Source organism: Myotis lucifugus, unplaced genomic scaffold (assembly GCF_000147115.1).
Source record: "Myotis lucifugus unplaced genomic scaffold, Myoluc2.0 scaffold_36, whole genome shotgun sequence".
NCBI classification, from domain to species: domain Eukaryota; kingdom Metazoa; phylum Chordata; class Mammalia; order Chiroptera; family Vespertilionidae; genus Myotis; species Myotis lucifugus.
Genome location: NW_005871084.1, coordinates 2125026 through 2143632, shown reverse-complemented (window position 1 = coordinate 2143632; position 18607 = coordinate 2125026). Strand labels below are relative to the sequence as shown.

General features: G+C 44.5%; 1 protein-coding gene and 1 pseudogene across 1 annotated transcript in view; one reads left to right on the top strand and one right to left on the bottom strand.

Moving 5' to 3' along the window:
* The window catches only part of ONECUT2 (one cut homeobox 2), a 60572-nt gene that overhangs the window by 13279 nt on the left and 28686 nt on the right, over window positions 1-18607 (bottom strand). The window lies entirely within an intron of this gene.
* LOC102437168 lies at window positions 2997-3733 on the top strand (annotated as a pseudogene).

Below are 18607 nucleotides of genomic sequence, written 5' to 3'. Positions count from 1 at the left end.
GGGAGACTGGTTAGGCAGTTCCTCTTTCATATTCACTCTTGAGAATTTTTACAACTGATCTGAAATTTTACTGTTGGGAGTCAAAACTTAAAAAGTGCATGATGTTTCAAAATCAAAGCTTCTACCTACATGTTTCAAAAAACTGTTAACAGAATGAAATTAGAAGTGACAGAATGATGGTATCATCCTGACCTAAATCCCCTTCTTCCAGACTTTTGAAAATTTAAGAAAAAAATAGGGAGGAAGAAGGAAAGACTATGAAAAAATTGGTTTAGCCTATTCTAATTTGGCTAGTCTGAAGTGACACCAATACAGGAAGATCAGGGCGGAGGGTGGTGGAAGAACCCCAAGTTAAAATGACAGGACCTCAGGGTCTTTGGTATGTCAATTAGTATGTACAGTCTCTGATTTAGCAGATGTGTACCCACATCTGGATTGACATCTGCAGCCAGGACATTAATTTATGTGTCACTAAGTCTGCCTTCCCGTACGAGTTCTCAAAGGCTGGGATCAGGTCTGTGTGATATTCCCGATTGGCTCTTTCTGGGGCCATGAACGTAAATGAAGGCTTGGGAGGCTGTTGACAAGTGGTGTCCTGACTCTTTCAAGAATGTACACTTTACAAAAAGATTTGGTCTCAGAAAAGTGACTTGTAAGGGTTAAATAACGCAGCGCATACATATTACAAATTTCAACATGAGAACATGTGTTAAAAGTCACTGGTAAGAAATCCCAGCTCGCCCAGGGATGCTGTGCAGCCTCAGCAGAGTTCATTGGAAGAAGCAAGGAGGAGAGGCACAGCCTCCCGCACTCTTCCCCGAAGCAGATCCTGCAGGACATTCTGGCCCCAGATTGAGAATCTCTTTGTGCCAGACTGATGCTCCCCCAAGACCAGCAGCTCGGGATGCTGCCCGATGCTTTTCCATACTCCTCAAGCTGGTTGCATTCTTAGGGGCCGCTCTCCAATGTCAGCTGAGGGCCAGGGGAACAGCCTTCACTCTGATGGGTCTTAGGATTCCATACTGAGGACCAACCGTCATTGGAAAGATATTCTGGAAACTGAACTTCCCCCCACCTAACTGGCCACCCTACCTGGTGGATGCTGGATACTGTCTCCCATAAAGGAATCCCTCCTGACATAAGTGAAAAGTGATGACACTTTGCTTTGTTAAATTCTTTCTTCCTGACTTTTCCTTCTTTCATTTTGAAAAAGAAAAGTAATCCTGCTATCTTTGAATTTTACACACACACACACACACACACACACACACACACACACACACACTTTGTTTCCATGTAAAGCCTGTTCTTTTGGGAGGTCTGGACTTCTCAGACCAGGCTCCCCCTGGAACGGAACTCAGAAAGGGCTGAAACAGCGGACAGGTTTCCCAGTAAAGATTTCTTCATTGCTCATCCCTGTGAGGACCTCACATTTTTGTTGAATGATGCATGTTTGCCATAATCTCATTCTCACATGTACTCTCTCTCATCTGATCTCAACTCTTTCACAACAGTGCTTCCAAACTTTAAGGTGCACAGGAATCACCTGGGAAACTCGTTCAAATGCAGACTCTGACGCAGGCAGCCTGGGCCAGGGCCTGAGCATCTGCATTTCTAACAAGCTCCCAGGAGATGCTGCTGGTCCACATGCCTCAGTTTGAGGACCAAGCCTCTACCTGATTTCTAAAATCTCAAAGGAGCACCTTGAAGGAATGGAAAGTTCCAAATATGGGCTCCCATGGGATGTGGGCAAATTCCTTAACCCCTCAGTGCCTGTCTTCCTGACCTGAATGATGGAAATAATGATGTTCACCTCTATAGAGGCCTATGTGAGTAACATTACATGGATGCTCCCTTCCCACCCTCCCTCTCACTGAAGTAACCCAGGAAGATAACCAGGCAGAATTGTTTTCATTTTAAAACAAAATAAATGGAGACCCAGAGGGTAAGGGATTGACCTGAGATCACATTCCAAATTTGCTGCAGACCCAGGGCAAGAGTCTAGTCCTTTGGTGTCTCCATCTTTCTCTATAGAAACAGCCCCTGTGCTCTGGGCACAAGGCTCTGGGGGTCCCACTGCGTGGGACAGGGTTCTGGAATCTGTACTCTTACATACGTCCTCGGGCCCCTGGGAGACATGGGAGCTGGTGTGCTTAAGCACACTGCCACCTCAGGTCCTCAGACTATTGTTCCTGCCCAACCTCCTGGGATAGCTGGTACCAAGCCTTCATCTGTGGGATTCTGCTGAGGCCCCCTGATAACCAACTCTGGGCAGGTATCATCTATAAACATTGGCGGAGACCCTCTGTCAATTCATGCACCTTTGGATTAACAAAACAGCCTTCAGTTTTCATACTAATACTGGCCATTCTTCAGATAATGCTTTATTTGTGCTTTTAATGGAGTGTTGAGACAATGTTGGCAGCTTCACATTGTCCTATCAGTGGTAATACGTGAAGATTATATATGGAGTATCTGAAGATCACACAGACATACACATACACACATATAAAACTTAAGAGAAAATGTTAAAGGCTTAATATAGCAAACTGCAGAGAAAGAACAGAGCAACAGGTCCGTGTATGCCTTCCCAAGAGCTGCCCAAAGCCACCGGATGCCAGGCAGTAGCCTGTGGTCTGCAAATGTACCAGTCGGAGAGCCCAAAATAATGAGGCAGTAGGTACATAACCTGCCCAATTCTTACCTCTGACAATGCCATCCACAATTCCTTTTTATATCTTTTTGTGCTACAAGGTACTTATTTCTCCACGTTTCAAAGAGCCAGGTTGCCCACCACTTCTGACAATTACAGAAATAACAAACACTAACAGTATTCACCCCATGATTCTTGCCCACAAAAGCAGTTGGTCAAGGGCTGAAGGAAAATAAGGGAGAGTTTTCCCTGGTGCAATTCTGTCCTATGCGTCTGTTCTGGGGAACAGAAGTCATTTTTCTCTGTTCACCTTCTCTCCCTGCTAAGTGCGTGCTACCAGCCCATGGAAGATTTGATGGACATAGACATGAGCCTTCTGAGGCCCCAGAACTATCTTTTCAGTTGTGAACTCAAGGCTGACAAAGATGATCACTTTAAGGTGGATAATGATGAAAAGGAGCACCGATTATCTTTATGAGCGGCCAGCTTAGGGGCTGGTGCAAAGGATGCACTGCACATTGTGAAGCAGAGGCGATGAACTGTGAAGGCAGTCCAATGACAGTTCACACTGCAACCCTGGAAATGTCTGGACAGCTCACGGTTTCCTTTGGTGGCTTTGAAATAACACCCCCTGTGGTCTTATGGTTGAAGTGTGGTTCAGGGCCCGTGCATCTTTGTGCACAGCACTTAGGAAGATGCAGAGTCAGAAGATGAAGAGGAGGATGTAAAACTTCTAAGTATATCCAGAATGTGTTCTGCCCTTGAAAGTGCTAGCAAAGTTTCACAGAAAAAAGTTGCTGCTAATGAAGATGATGATGAAAAAGATGATGAAGATGATGAGGATGAAGAAGAAAAAGCTGAAGAAAAATCTCCAGTAAAGAAATTTGCACAAGATACTCCAGTCAAACACAAAGATCAAACCAGAATGGAAAAGACTCAAAACCATCAACACCAAGATCAAACAGTCAAGAATCCTTCAAAAAAACAGCAACAAACAAACAAACAAAAAAACCTCCTAAAACACTGAAAGCACCTAGTTCTGTAGAAGGCATTAAAGCAAAAATGCAAAGCAAGTATTGAAAAAATACATTAAATAATCCTGGCACTACTAGTAAATTAAGCCCAAAGATGGGGAAAGAGAAAAAGGAGAGATAAATATAGTCCTTGCTGAGCATCATCAACAGTCCAGACTGAAGTCTTCTATTTTAATCTCAATGCCCTTTCCTGACTTATCACCCACCCATGCCCCCTTCCGGTCTGAAAGCAATCTCACCTTAATCTCCTAAAGCACTTCTATTTTGGCTGCTGTGATTCAGTGAACTTTTCTTTCTACTCTACTTGTTCATTTGCCTCACCTCTTTGACCATGTTTTAAACACCTTTGTATCTCCCTAGCTGCTCAGTAAATACTTGAATGAATAAAAAAAATACACCCAAAAAATAAACAATCAAAAAACACAGGGCCACAGTGGCTCAGTTGGTTGAGCATTATCCTGTGCCCCGAAAGGTTGCCTGCCTGTTTGATTCCTGGTCAGGGCACATGCCTGGGTTGTGGGCTCCATCCCTGGTAGGGGGCGTGCATGATACAGCCAATCAATGTTTCATTCTCACATCGATGTTTCTCCCTTTCCTTTCCTCTCTCTAAAAATAAATTTAAAAACTTAAAAAAAACATTATACTCTACAGTCAAATACCCACTTCTAAAGAGTTAGGAAAATCCCAAGTAGCTCCCAAAACCCAGGAACGTGCATTAAAAACCCAACAGATAGTGGGTGCTCATCATTGATGTGGATGGGTCCCATCACTGCCGGGTTCCAGCTACTCCAGGAAGGCTCTGCCACTAGAAAAGTGAGGCCACTTGGATCTACTTCTCCTCCCTCTTGTAGAATAAAATCAGAAGGGCATGTATAGGTTGATACTTGTTATTGCACGATGGTGAGGAGGGGTTGTGGATGCTGAGAGCCCTCAGCTACCTGCCCTCCCCTCCTCTCCACAGGTAGTGGTCTCTATGTGGGCCATGGAGGTTTGAGAGCTTGCTTCTATTTTAAAGACTAGGAGAAATCATTTGTTTATCTACAATGAAGCTCTCTACCCAAGCGACAGTGCCTTCCCTGTCCCCCAATCCCCGCCCCTTTGGGACAGAAATAGCATCAGCTCAGATTGAGAATGCTGGCTGTTTCCTGTTTCCTGTGGACCGGGACCTGGGACTGGCAGGGAGATATACACAGGTAGAGGCATCTGTGGGTAACAACAAAGGGTCAGTCAGTTACTGCTTGAGGAATCCAGGGTCCAGGGTCATGGATAGACACATTTTTTACACTGGGTTCCCAGGGTGAAATAAGAGGGAAGCCCCCTCCCTCAAGATCTTGAGATGCCAACTTGCCTCTTCCCTCCTGGCCACCATGCTTTTCTCCCTCGGAGGGTCAGAAATGGGATAAAGAAGGTGCATCTTCAAGGACGTGCCACTCCCTGTAGCTGATCTTTCTGAACCAGGAAAGAGACACAAGTGGCCTCCAGCACTGACCCTTCCTCCTGCCTCCCACAGGGCCCCGACACGGTCAGGCTGCTCCCGGGCATCTTTAGGAACCCAGCTGTCCTCAAGCACCCAGAGTAAATGGCCACAGGTCTGTCCAGCTCCCATATATGGGCAGCATGAAGATGTGTGGTTGGGCATGAGGCAAAGTTATAAAGCCAAGGGGACTCACTTCAGAAGGGGGTTGGCTTGATTTGAAGAGAGGCAAGACGGTGAGGGACAGCCCCAGGAATGGAGGAAAATGTTTAGGAGGCCTCAAAACATGATGTACTTTGCTGTCCTTGAACTTGCAGGTGGGGAGAAGCCCAGATGCTGACCACAGAGGTAACCAGCCTGCCAGAAAAGTCTGCTTTTCACCCACCACTAATTTTCAGTCCTATGACAAAGGTCTTTTGGTATTTGCATACTGAGGGTTGCTGGAAGCCAGGGCATCTGTTGGTGGGGAGAGGAGAGCAGAGTGGTAGGGAGAAGCAAAGTGGGGGGTAGGCAGAGGGCTACTGCCTGCCTGCTGCCTGCCTCGGTTTCCCCTTTGGTCTTCCCTGGAAGGGCTTGTGTCTGGACACAGATGGAGTGACCTCAGTTCTCTCTCTCTCTCTCTCTCTCTCTCTCTCTCTCTCTCTCTCTCTCTGTGTGTGTGTGTGTGTGTGTTGGGTAAGGGAGACAGTATCTAATTGGTTCTGTGAGTCAGATGCAGGCTGGGGGTGATCCTGAAACCACACTTCACCTGACACCTGGTGCCCCAGTGCTGTGGCCAGAGAGATGCCCATAGGAAGGCGAGGGTCAGAGTCCCTGGAGAGGAGGGGAATCCCGCTCCACCAGCAAAACAGATGTCAGCTGAAATGATCAGCCCTGAGCATGGGATTCAGGCAGAGAAGGACCTATCTTGGAGTTGTTTTCAAGACCCGTGGAAGACCTGCTGCCCTCAGCCCTAGACCCCCGACACCTCCTGGCTGGTACTGATCAGGTCTGTTGAAGGCTAACCCTTGCCAGATGACTGCCCCCTTCCCCTGGGGAAGAGGGCTGATTTAGTTCTCTGCAGTCTTTCTGCTCCTTAGCATGAATAAGAAGAGGCTTGGAGAGGAGGGACCAGAGGGAACTGAGGCTTACAGGAAGCAGGTGTCCCCAAGGGGGCAAAGCAGTCCCGAGGAGGGAACTGAGGCAGACTAATTGCAAAATTGGCCCAATTCTTCCCTCCTAACAACTATCCCCCTGCAATGTGACTGCAGCTCCTCCCAGCACAGAGGGGAGTTTGTTCACCTTTCCTGTGGATCTGGGCTGGCCTGGTGATTTGCGTTGGTCAACTCAATGTGGCAGCCGTGAGTATGGCAGTTCTAGGCCAGGCCTCAGAGAGCAGTGTGCTTTGTTCACACCCTAGGGACGCTGCCTGGCCAGTAGGAGACAAGCCCCGGCCAGCGTGGGTCAGTGGCCCCAGCAGCTGACTGGAGGCACAGGAGCAAGTCCAGCTAAGACCACCTGAGCATGGTCTGGAATGGCAGAGTCACCCAGCTGATCCGTAGACTCCTGAGCAAGAATAAATGTTCATGGCTATATGCCACTGGTTTTGTGGTTCTGTGTAATGTAGCATTATTGTGGCCACAGATAACTGATATAGAAGCCAAGAACAACCTTTGCTTTCTGCCCAGCGGGTGGGTCAAATGTAAGTTAAGAAGCCTCAGTTAGACATTGAGACCTGCTGCAAATTCCACGTTAGCCACTTATCAGCTGCATGACCTTGAGCCTCAGTTTCCTCATCTATAAAATGAGGATACTGATGCTCCCACTCTGGACATTAAGAAGCTAGCAGTAATGCTCAGTATACAAGTGCACTCAGTAAATGTAAATATCCCTTCTTCATAGAGAAAGAAGATGAAGCTAGGAATTCATAATTAGAAATGATTTCCCAATACTTCCTCTATAGTAAACTGTCCAGAGGGCTAACGGCAAAGAAAAGGTTAAAGATTTTTGTTTTTATTGTGAAGTTGTCTCATAGCCAATTCCCAGCCTATGGAAAGGTAAGACTGTGATGCGTTTTCACATACATGTCAGAGATCCTAATAGGCTTTGGACCACTGGCGTTTCCAAACATCACTAATTTATGTCCAAATACAGTCTACTAGTGCATACAATGGGTATTGTTAGCCCCTCATAAATAATGCACAAGTGCTCTATCCTCCTTGCATTCAGTAAATACTTTCCCTGAATAGTTCAATGTGATCTTGCCATGGAGCAGGAGAGGGAAGGGGAAGGAAGTCATCGGGGTGTGCATTTGTCAGTGCTGACACTCAGCCTCCCAGTATATGGCTTTGGAAACTCTGCCTAATGAGACACATTTCTACCTGAAGGTGCCCTTTAACAAGGACTAGTGCAAAGGGGGAGAGTGCAAGGAGGTACACACACAGGGGCTGGAGTTGTATTGGAAAAATTCATTACAAAAGTAAGTTCCTATGTGTACTTCCAGCCTTGTTCCTAGAAACCTGTAGGATTTTGAGGAAAGAAGAGAAGAAATCAATTCCTTGGACTTGCCTGCTCTGAAGAGGTGGCCCTTTGGTACTGACAGAATACCGAGCCCATGGGAGAGTAATGGTGTCCAGGGGGGCACCTTTCCTCCAAATGGAACAAATTTGCATATTTAAGAGCTTTAAAAAATAGCAGGATCCCTTGCATTCAAATAGGGAGGCAAGAATAGAAGAGTTACACACTGTTATACACTAGAGGCCTGGTGCATGGATTCATGCACCGGTGGGGTCCCTCGGCCTGGCCTGCGCCCTCTCACAATTCGAGACCCCTTGGGGGATGTTGGAGAGCCGGTTTCAGCCGGATCCCCGCAGGCCAGGCCGAGGGACCCCACCCGTGCACGGCCCACTGCTACAGGGGGCATGGAGAGGAGGGTTCTGACACATGAGATTGGGGCTCAGGCTCTAAGCATGTCCATCGGCCACTGAGGGCCAGAGGATGACAGGGACACTGATCACCCATTGGGGAGATAGAATTCTTGATGAAAGCGGAAGGACTGCAAGGGACACAATCTTTTCAACTCATGATTTGATTATCTTGTGCTCTCTAAAATGTAGAAGCTATAAATAGTTCTCAGATGCTTTGCAATTTTCCCTGCTTCTCTGTGATTTCCTGAGCTTGTCAAAGGCCACCTTGGTTCAGACCACGACGGAGACAGTACTGTGATCTTGGCTCCTGAGAGCTAAACTTGAATTTCACTCTCCTTTCTCCAACCGACCCTGGCCTGAGCCTGACGGGAAACTTAATGGCTTTGTCTCCAGGTTGGGAGCTGGCATTCCTCATGGACCAGATGCCAACCCACTCAGGCAGCAGAGCCAGCTCCATTCAGACCAACGTCTATTAGGGAGACCAAGGACAGAGACAGGGAAGACACGCCACACAAATGGACTTGGAGCCACCCTTGGTCGTTGGGTTTCATCCCTCCTATTGCTCCCTAATGACTCTGAGTGCAGCCAAAGCCCTGGCCAGACAAACCTCTACACCATTTGGCAAAGTATCCTGGACATATGGAGGGCACTCAGGTTGAACAACCTACATGCCAGTGAGAGAGGTACTGCTGGACTTCTTAGAGCAAACATTGCGGGCAGGAGGGTAGGAGGGTGGATGCAGGAGCTGGAGGGAGAGAGGAGAGAGAGAAAAGGAGAAGGGAAAGAGAGCAGGGGCACTTGTTCTGGGGACAGTGGAAGGGGGTCATGTCCCAAGTGCAGAGATGCAGAAGCCCAGGGGGCTTGGTTTATTACACTCCCAGCAGCCTCCAACGCCGGAAGCCACACCTTGGGCTTCATTCTGACCTGGGGCAAATTTCTGCCTGTGTGGGTTTCCCTGCAGCACCTCATCCTCTCACATGGATGATAAATGGTAAATTTCTGCTGCCTCTAACCCCACCCTCCCATGCCTTCACTTGGGTGTTGGGAGGATCATAAGCAGGTTGGTCACAAGTGTTATAGCAACTCGCCAGTGTGCATTTATTATCAAATGAAAGCCAGCCACGATTCTCAGCTTTGGTGCCTCAAAGGGGAAAACAAGTTTTATTTCCTTCCCTATTTTTACCCTCAATACAAAGCCACTGAAGGGAACTCAGGAAATGGGGGTCCTTGGATGTCTGCCAACTTGCTTATACAGAGGTGGGCCTGGAAAAGGTCCAGGGTGGCCACAGAAAGCGCATCTCCCAGAAAAGGGCACTAGGCCTCTGCATCTCAAGTTGCCTGAGCTCCTCCAGGGGTCCCTTCCCAGCAGATTCTGCTGAACACTGGAGCTTGCATGCCCAGAACCGATGTGCCTTCTACTTCAGCTTCCCTTTCAGCAGAAACTCTCAGAGAAAAAGGGGAGTCCCAAGGAACCGGTTTCTAACAGCTGATGTTCCAGGCCAACTGGTAAAAAAAAAAAGTCCTAGAATAGCAGGACTTTAGAGACCATTTGGTCCAATCCTTTATTTTAGATACTAGAGGCCCAGTGCACAAAAATTTGTGCACTCGGGGGGGGGGGTCCCTCAGCCCGGCCTGTGCCCTCTTGCAGTCTGGGACCCCTCAGGGGATGTCCACCTGCTGGCTTAGGCCCGCTCCCCGGGGGATCGGGCCTAAGTTGGCAGTCAGACATCCCTCTGGCAGCCTGGGAGCCCTTGGGGGATGTCCACTTGCCAGCGGGGAGCAGGTCTAAGCTGTAGTCAGACATCCTTAGTGCTGCTGAGGAGGCGGGAGAGGCTCCCGCCATCACTGCTGTGCTGGCAGCCATCAACCTGGCTTGTGGTTGAGCAGAGCTCCCCCTGTGGGAGCAAACTGACCACCAGGGGGCAGCTCCTGCATTGAGCGTCTGCCCCCTGGTGGTCAGTGTGTGTCACAGTGACCAGTCATTCTTAGTCGTTCTGCTGTTAGGGTCAATTTGCATATTACCCTTTTATTATATAGGACAAGGAGAATGACACTCTAAGACAGTGATGGCGAACCTTTTGAGCTCAGTGTGTCAGCATTTTGAAAAACCCTAACTTAACTCTGGTGCCGTGTCACATATAGAAATTTTTTGATATTTGCAACCATAGTAAAACAAAGATTTATATTTTTATATTTATTTTATATATTTAAATGCCATTTAACAAAGAAAAATCAACCAAAAAAATGAGTTTGCGTGTCACCTCTGACACGCGTGTCATAGGTTCGCCATCACTGCTCTAAGAGGTAACATGATTCCCCCAGCACTGACCACAGGTAGTCAGTGGCAAGCCCTAAGAACCCAAATACCCTCATCTCTAATCCATTGGGGCTTTTACTGCCCACTTAACTATTAGAATAAATCTCTTGGGGCTCTCAGTCTGAATTCACAATTCCCGGTAGTCTATTCTGTCTATGTGGGAGCCTGGCAAAGAGACACCTTTCATTCTGCCACAAAACTGCATTCCTGCAAGCCACCCAGGAAGTTCTGAGTTGCTAAAAACAAACATTTAACTCCGGATAGGAACATCTGCCTTAAAATGGCTAAGACAGCCTGGTGAAGCCTCTCCTCACCTCCCACTAAAATTGTCTCAAAGACCTAGAACAGCAATTTTCAACCAGTGTGCCACAATAATTTTCTTAAAAGGATATAGGGATCTGCCTTTATTTAAAAAAAAATTTTATGTTGATTTTTAGAGAGAGAGGGAAGGAGAGGGAGAGAGAAAAACATCGATATAGGTGGAGAAACCAAGATGGCGGCATAGATAAACACCGGAAATTGCTGCCTCGCACAACTACTTCAAAAATACAACTAAAAGACAAAACGGACATCATCCAGAACCACAGGAACGCTGGCTGAGTGGAAATTCTACAACTAGAAGGAAAGAGAAAAGCACACTGAAACTCAGAGGAGGTGCAGAAGTAAAGTGCAGAGGTATGGAGGCGCACGTGGAAAGGGCTGGAAACTGAGGACACGGTTGTCTTTTTCAATTGGGAGGGAGTCTCAAGCTCCTGGCTGCTCTGAACTCCAGTTCCAGGCGAGTCTCTGGGGACCCAGACTCATACGGGGAGAAACTGGACTGTCTGGCATCGGTTGGAACTTGAGGGCGGCTTTCTCTCAGAGGTGCTTGCAATAATTACCGGGACACTGAGACGCAGGGCCTCTTAGGGTGGGACTGAGGAGCAGCCATAGCTGTTTGCTCCGCCCTGTTGATTCTCTGAGACCCCACCCCACCCAAGCTGTGCACAGAGGCTTTTGCATATGAAAGGCCTGGCCCTTTGCAATCTGAAAATTACCTAACAAACTGCAGCTGGGTCAGAGAGACCCAGAACTTCCAAAAGATGGCCCAAGGCCCCACAGAAGCTTGCATTGCTTCACAGCTGGGCCTCATCTGGGCACCTCCAAATCCCAAACAAAGAAGAGGAATCTGCAGATCTCTCCATAGCTCCTGCTGGGTAGCCTCAGAAAGAGGCTAAATTAGCACCTCCTTAGAGATCCAAGAGCCAGTGTACCCAGTGGTCAGAGTGGGACCATCCAGATTACAACTCCTCAGATCCATAAGGGACACACTCAGGGGGCAGACTCAGTGAGCACCAAAGCCCCACTGAAGCAAGTCTTGCCCCAGAAGGGTGTCTCCAGCACAGAAGTTCTCCTACTGTAGACAGAGCTGATTCTCACAGCCAATTGGCCTGGAGGTCAATTCCTCCCAGTGATACTTACAATAATCAAGGCTTAACTACAAGACTGTGCACAAAGCCCACAAAGGGGAGCACCAAGAGTGTCCACCTCAGGTAATTGGGGAGGCTGAGCCACTGGGCCCTATAGGACACCTAGCACAGAAAGCCACTCTATCCACATAGGGAAGCATAAAAAACGAGGAGACAAAGAAACAGGTCACAAATGACAGAAATGGAGGAAAGCAAACTACTGGATATAGAGTTCAAAACCACACTTATAAGGTTTATCAATAATTTTCTAAAAAGTCAAAGTTAAATGTAGTCAAATTGAAAATATAACATCTGTGCATTTTATTGTATGTTAATTTACTTCAGTCAAAAAATTAAACATAAAAAGACTAGTATGAGAAAAAAAATAATAAAATGTGTTGTCTAATAGTCAAAAAAATAAAATAAAATAAATCTTAAGTATAAAAAAAAAGAATTTTCTAGAAACTGCCGATATATTTAGTAAGACCCTCAATGAGTCTAGTGAGACCCTCAAGAAATCTAGTGAGACCCTCGAGGATATGAAAAAGGACCAACTAGAAATTAAGCAAACACTGACTGAAATAAAGAATATTATACAGAGTTCCAACAGCAGACTAGAGGATCGCAAGAATCAAGTCAAAGATTTGAAATACGAAGAAGCAAAAAACAACCAACCAGAAAAACAAAAAGAAAAAAGAATCCAAAAACATGAAGATAGTGTAAGGAGCCTCTGAGACAACTTCAAGCGTACCAACATCCGAATTATGGGGGTGCCAGAAGAAGAGAGAGAGCAAGATATTGAAAACCTATTTGAAGAAATAATGACAGAAAACATCCTCTACCTGGTGAAAGAAATAGACTTACAAGTCCAGGAATCGCAGAGAACCCCAAACAAAAGGAATCCAAAGAGGACCACACCAAGACACATCATAATTAAAATGCCAAGAGCAAAAGACAAAGAGAGAATCTTAAAAGCAGCAAGAGAAAAAAAGTCAGTTACCTACAAGGGAGTACCCATACGATTGTCAGCTGATTTCTCAACAGAAACTATGCAGGCCAGAAGGGAGTGGCAAGAAATATTCAAAGTGATGAATAGCAAGAACCTACAACCAAGATTACTTTACCCAGGAAAGTTATCATTCAGAATTGAAGGTCAGATAAAGAGCTTCACAGATAAGGAAAAGCTAAAGGAGTTCATCACCACCAAACCAGTATTACATGAAATGCTAAAAGGTATCCTTTAAGAAGAGGAAGAAGAAGAAAAAGGTAAAGATACAAATTATGAACAACAAATACACATCTATCAATATGTGAGTCTAAAAATCAAGTGAATAAATAATCTGATGAACAGAATAAACTGGTGAATATAATAGAATTAGGGGCATAGAAAGGGAGTGGACTGACTATTCTCGGAGGGGGAAAGGGGTGTGGGGGGTGTGGGAAGAGACTGGACAAAAATCGTACACCTATGGATGAGGACAGTGGGGGGGGCGGTAAGGGCAGAGGGTGGGGTAGGAACCGGGTGGAGGGGAGCTATGGGGGGAAAGAAGAGGAACAACTGTAATAATCTGAACAATAAATATTTAATTTTAAAAAACAACAACAAAAAAACCATCGATGTAATAGTGAAACATTGATTTGCTGCCTTCTACATACCCCCTCCTGGGGATTGAACTGGCAACCTTTTGGTACATGGGATGATGCCCAACCAACTGAGCAACACTGGTGAGGGCACCATAATAATTTTTAAAATATGCAATACCTGCCTATTTAGCAGGGGCACTGTCCTCTTTTCCCTTAGATTGTCAAATGAAAAAAAATGATACCAGCCAACACAATAGCCGTCCAATGTGGATGAATCAAAGTTATACCTACTCTGTTTGCTCAGATCAGCAAAAATATATTTTTTGATGTGCCACAAATTTTAGTAATTAGTTTGTGTATGCCATGAGATGAAAATAGCTAACCTAGAATAAAAAACTCAGCAAGTTGAAAAGCAGAACTGCAGCCAACCTGTATGGAGGCATTTCTGAGGAATTTCTACCTAAACACAGGCCAATGGAAATGGACTAAAAAAATAACACCTGAGTCCTCCAGCTTTCACACATTCAAATTAAGCAGCCATCACTCACTTGATAGGTGATGCCTTTTGAAACAGTCAGGGTGTTGTCCATTCCCTTTCACCTACCAATTGAGAACTGCAACTCTCAGGCAACAAAAATGAGGGGGTGTGGGGAAGAGGGACCCCAGCGGTGGTAGGTCACATCCCAGCAGGTGTAGTTTCCTGAGTGCTCTGGGTGAGGATAGGGAGAAGAGGAGGCTTTGGTGTGTAGTATATTAGGGATGGAAGTACATGTTCCATTTAACCAGCTTGTCAGCTGGGAGTGGATGCAGAAGATGAGCCATGTCAGTCTAGCAGGGCCAAATTACAAGAAAGCAGGTGAGATGTTAGGCGCTGGGGTAGATGTATCAATTGGCAATTTAGTGCAGGTCTGAGGGTGAGTGCTCTACCATTCCGAAAGGAGATCATGAGGAATGCATACGCACCTTTAATGGACCACATCAGACCTGACTGGGTCTTTTAAAAAAATTTATCTTTATTGTTAACAGTATTACAGTCACTCCCCTTTCCCCATTGACCCCTTTTAGCCCACTCCTGCCCCTGCCCTTCATATGGGTTACAGTTTTGTATCACACATATGAGTGAAATAATATGGTTCTTAGCTTTTTCTGACCGACTTATTTCGCTTAGCGTAATATTCTCAAAGTCCATCCATGATGTTGCAAATGGCAGTATTTCATCTTTTCTTATGGCTGAGCAGTAATCCATAGTATGTATGTACCACATCTTCTTTGTCCAGTCATCTATCGACACTTTGGTTGTTTCTATATATACTACTATATATACGAAACTTTCTTTTTCATAAACCTAATGTTAACTACACACACAAAACCCCCAAAACTAAGACACATAACTTAAAAAAAGAGGAAACAGAAGGAAAAAGTATGGAATACCACCAAACAAAAATGACAGAAACACAAAGGAAAAAAAAATGGAGGCACAGAGCTACCAGAAAACAACAGGTAAAATGGCTATAGGAAATCCTCATACATCAGTAATTATCCTACATTTAAATGGACTAAATTTATCAGGAAAAAGGAGGAAGATTAGATCAAAAAACAAAACCCAACCATATGCTGCTTTCAGGAGACACATCTAAGCTGAAAAGACAAAGATAGACTCAAAGTGAAAGGTTGGAAAACAATTCTCCAAGACAATAGCATCAGAAAAGCAGGTATAGCCATACTTATAACTGACAAAATAGATTTCAAGATAACAAAGGTAACAAGAGACAAAGATGGACATTTTATAATAATAAAGGGGACACTATATCAAGAAGGCATAACACTGTTCCAATCAGAGAGTGCTGAAATTTATAAAGCAACTACTAACAGAACTAAAGGGAGAAACTGACAAAAATACAATCATAGTAGGGAACCTAAATATTCCATTGACAGCTCTAGATAGATCATCCAAACAGAAAATCAATAAAGAAATATTGGCCTTAAATGACACATTAGACCAAATGGACATAATTGACATTCACAGAGCCTTTCATCCCAGAACATCAGATTATACATTCTTCTCCAGTGCACAAGCAACATTCTCAAGAATAGACCATATGTTGGGTTGCAAAACAAGCCTCAACAAATTTAAGAAAGACTGATATCATACCAAGTATATTCTCTGACCACAGTGCTTCAAAATTAGAAATCAACTGCGAAAAGGAAGTAAAGAAACCCACAAATATGTGGAAATTAAACAACATACTACTAAAAAGTGACTTGGTCAAAGAAATACAAGATGAGATAAAAAAAATATATAGAGGCAAATGAGAATGACAATACAACATATCAAAACTTCTGAGTTGGGCCAGCATAGCTCAGTGGTTGAGTGTCGACCTATGAACCAGGAGATCAGGGTTCGATTCCCGGTCAAAGTACATGCCCAGGTTGCCGGCTCAATCCCCAGTGTGGGGCATGTGGAGGCAGCCAATCAATGATCCTCTCTCATCATTGATGTTTCTCTCTCTCTCTCCCTCTTTGAAATCAATGAAAATATATTAAAACAAATCAAAACAACACCCCCCCCCCCACCAAAAAAATCATCAGATTTGTATGGAATCACAAAAGACCCTGAATAGCCAAAGCAATCCTGAGAAAAAAGAACGAAGCTAGAGATATCAGACTTTTGATTTCAAATTACACTACAGAGCAACGATAATCAAAACAGCATGGTATTGGCAGAAAAACAGATACACAGACCAATGGAATAAAATTGAGAGCCCAGAAATAAAACCACATGTATATGGGCAAATATTTTTTTTTAAAAAAATATATTTTATTGATTTTTTACAGAGGGGAAGGGAGAGGGATAGAGAGTTAGAAACATCGATGAGAGAGAAACATCGATCAGCCGCCTCCTGCACACCTCCTACTGGGGATGTGCCCGCAACCAAGGTACATGCCCTTGACCGGAATCAAACCCGGGACCTTTCAGTCCTCAGGTCGACGCTCTATCCACTGAGCCAAACCAGTTAGGGCTGGGCAAATAATTTTTGACAAGAAGCCAAAAACACACAATGGAGAAAAGAAAGCCTCTTCAACAAATGATGCTGGGAAAATTGGAAAGCTGAAACTAGACTATAGTTTGTCCGCATGTACATAAATTAATTCAAAATGGATCAAAAACCTAAATATAAGATCCGAAACAATAAATTACATAGAAGAAAACATAGGTACTAAAGTTATGGACCTTGTTCTTAAAGAAGATGTTATGAATTTGACCCCAAAGGCAAAAATAAATGAATAGGACTATATTAAACTGAAAAGCTTCTGCACAGCAAAGGAAACCATTAACAACAACAACAAAGAGCAACCAACTGAATGGAAGATGATATTTACAAACAACAGCTCTGACAAGGGGTTAATATCCAAAATACATAAAGATCTCATACAACCCAACACCAAACAAACAAACAATCCAATTTAAAAATGGGCAGAGGATACTTCTCCCAAGAAGACACATAAATGGCCAACAGATATATGAAAAGATGCTCAACTTCACTAGCTGTTAGGGAAATGCAAATCTACCCTGCAATGAGATACCATGTCACACCTGTTAGAATAGCTATTATTAACACGACAAGTAGGTAAGTGTTGGAGAGGATGTGGAAAGAAAGAGCCCTCATTCACTGCTGGTGGGAATGTAAACTGGTACAGCTATTATGGGAAATTGGATGGTGGTTCAACAGCACCTCTGTGGAAGCACTGCACCAATGAATCTGCAGGAAAATAGAAGCATCCATGCCTCCTTTTGCCACAGGATCTCAATTATGTTTAAAAACAACTCACGTTTTTCATCATTATCTGAATAACATAGTTTGAAAAGAAAAAGATCTCTGGAAAAATAGCTCCCTCTTGCAGAGTAGAATATCAGATTCACAAATCCAGTTCAACAGATGAAAAACAAAACAAAAACCAATTATGTCAACAAAACAAAACAAAAACTAGAAAGAAATATTTCAAAGTGTTAAGTTTCAAATGAGGCTTGAAAGGACCACTATTATTCAATCCTATATAATAAAAGGCTATATGCCAATCGACTGAATAGCAGAACGACCAGTCGCTATGATTCGCACTGACCACCACTAAATGCAGGAGCTCACCCTTGGTGGTCAGTGAGCTCCCACAGGGGGAGCGCTACTCAGCCAGAAGTTGGACTCACAGCTGGCAAGCACAGCTGCGGTGGCGGGAGCCTCTCCAGCCTCTGTAGCAGTGCTAAGGATGTCTGACTGACGGCTTAGGCCCACTCCCCCTGAGCGGGCCTAAGCTGTCAGTCGGACATCCCCCGAGGGCTCCCAGACTGTGAGAGGGCACAGGCCAGGCTGAGGGATCCCCCCCAAGTGCACTGGACCACTAGTATTAAAATAAGAAAAAACAAGAAGTGAAAATTTAAAAGAAATAAAAGTAATTGATAGAATGACAAAAGCTGACATGAACTGAATGCTCATTACTCGATAGGCACTGTTCTAAGTATATTAACTCATTTAATTTTTACAATCAACCTATGAGGTGGTTTATAATTAATGATACTGAGTCACAGAGGATTAAGCAAATTACTTAAGGTTACATAGTAAGTAATAAAGCTAGGATTCAAACTCAGGTAGTTTGATTCCAGACTCCTTAAACCTAGTAACAACCCTCATCATTATAAGTTAATATGATATTTTAACCTAGAAAACCCAAGAGCCTCAATACTCAAATTGTTAGAACTAATTAGAAAGTTCAGTAAGGTGGTCAGTTACAAGATGAACATACAAAAATTAATATAGATTGTGTATACATAGAAAATATAAGATAACACACAGGTTAACTATTAGAATCAATATAGGAATTTAGCAAGATTTCTAGACCCACCCTAGATGGTTTGGCTCAGTGGATAGAGTGTCGGCCCGCAGACTGAAGGGTCCCAGGTTCAATTCCAGACAAGGGCACATACCTCAGTTGCAGGCTTGATTCCCGACCCTGGTCAGGGTGTGTGTGTGTCTCTTTCACATTGATGTTTCTCTCTCTCTGTCTCTCCCTCTCCCTCCCACTCTCTCTCTCAAAAAAAAAAAAATATCAATGCAAAAATATCCTCAGGTGAGGATTAACAAAACAACAACAAACAAACAAAATTCTAGACCCAATAGCAGTAGACAAAAATAAGTTG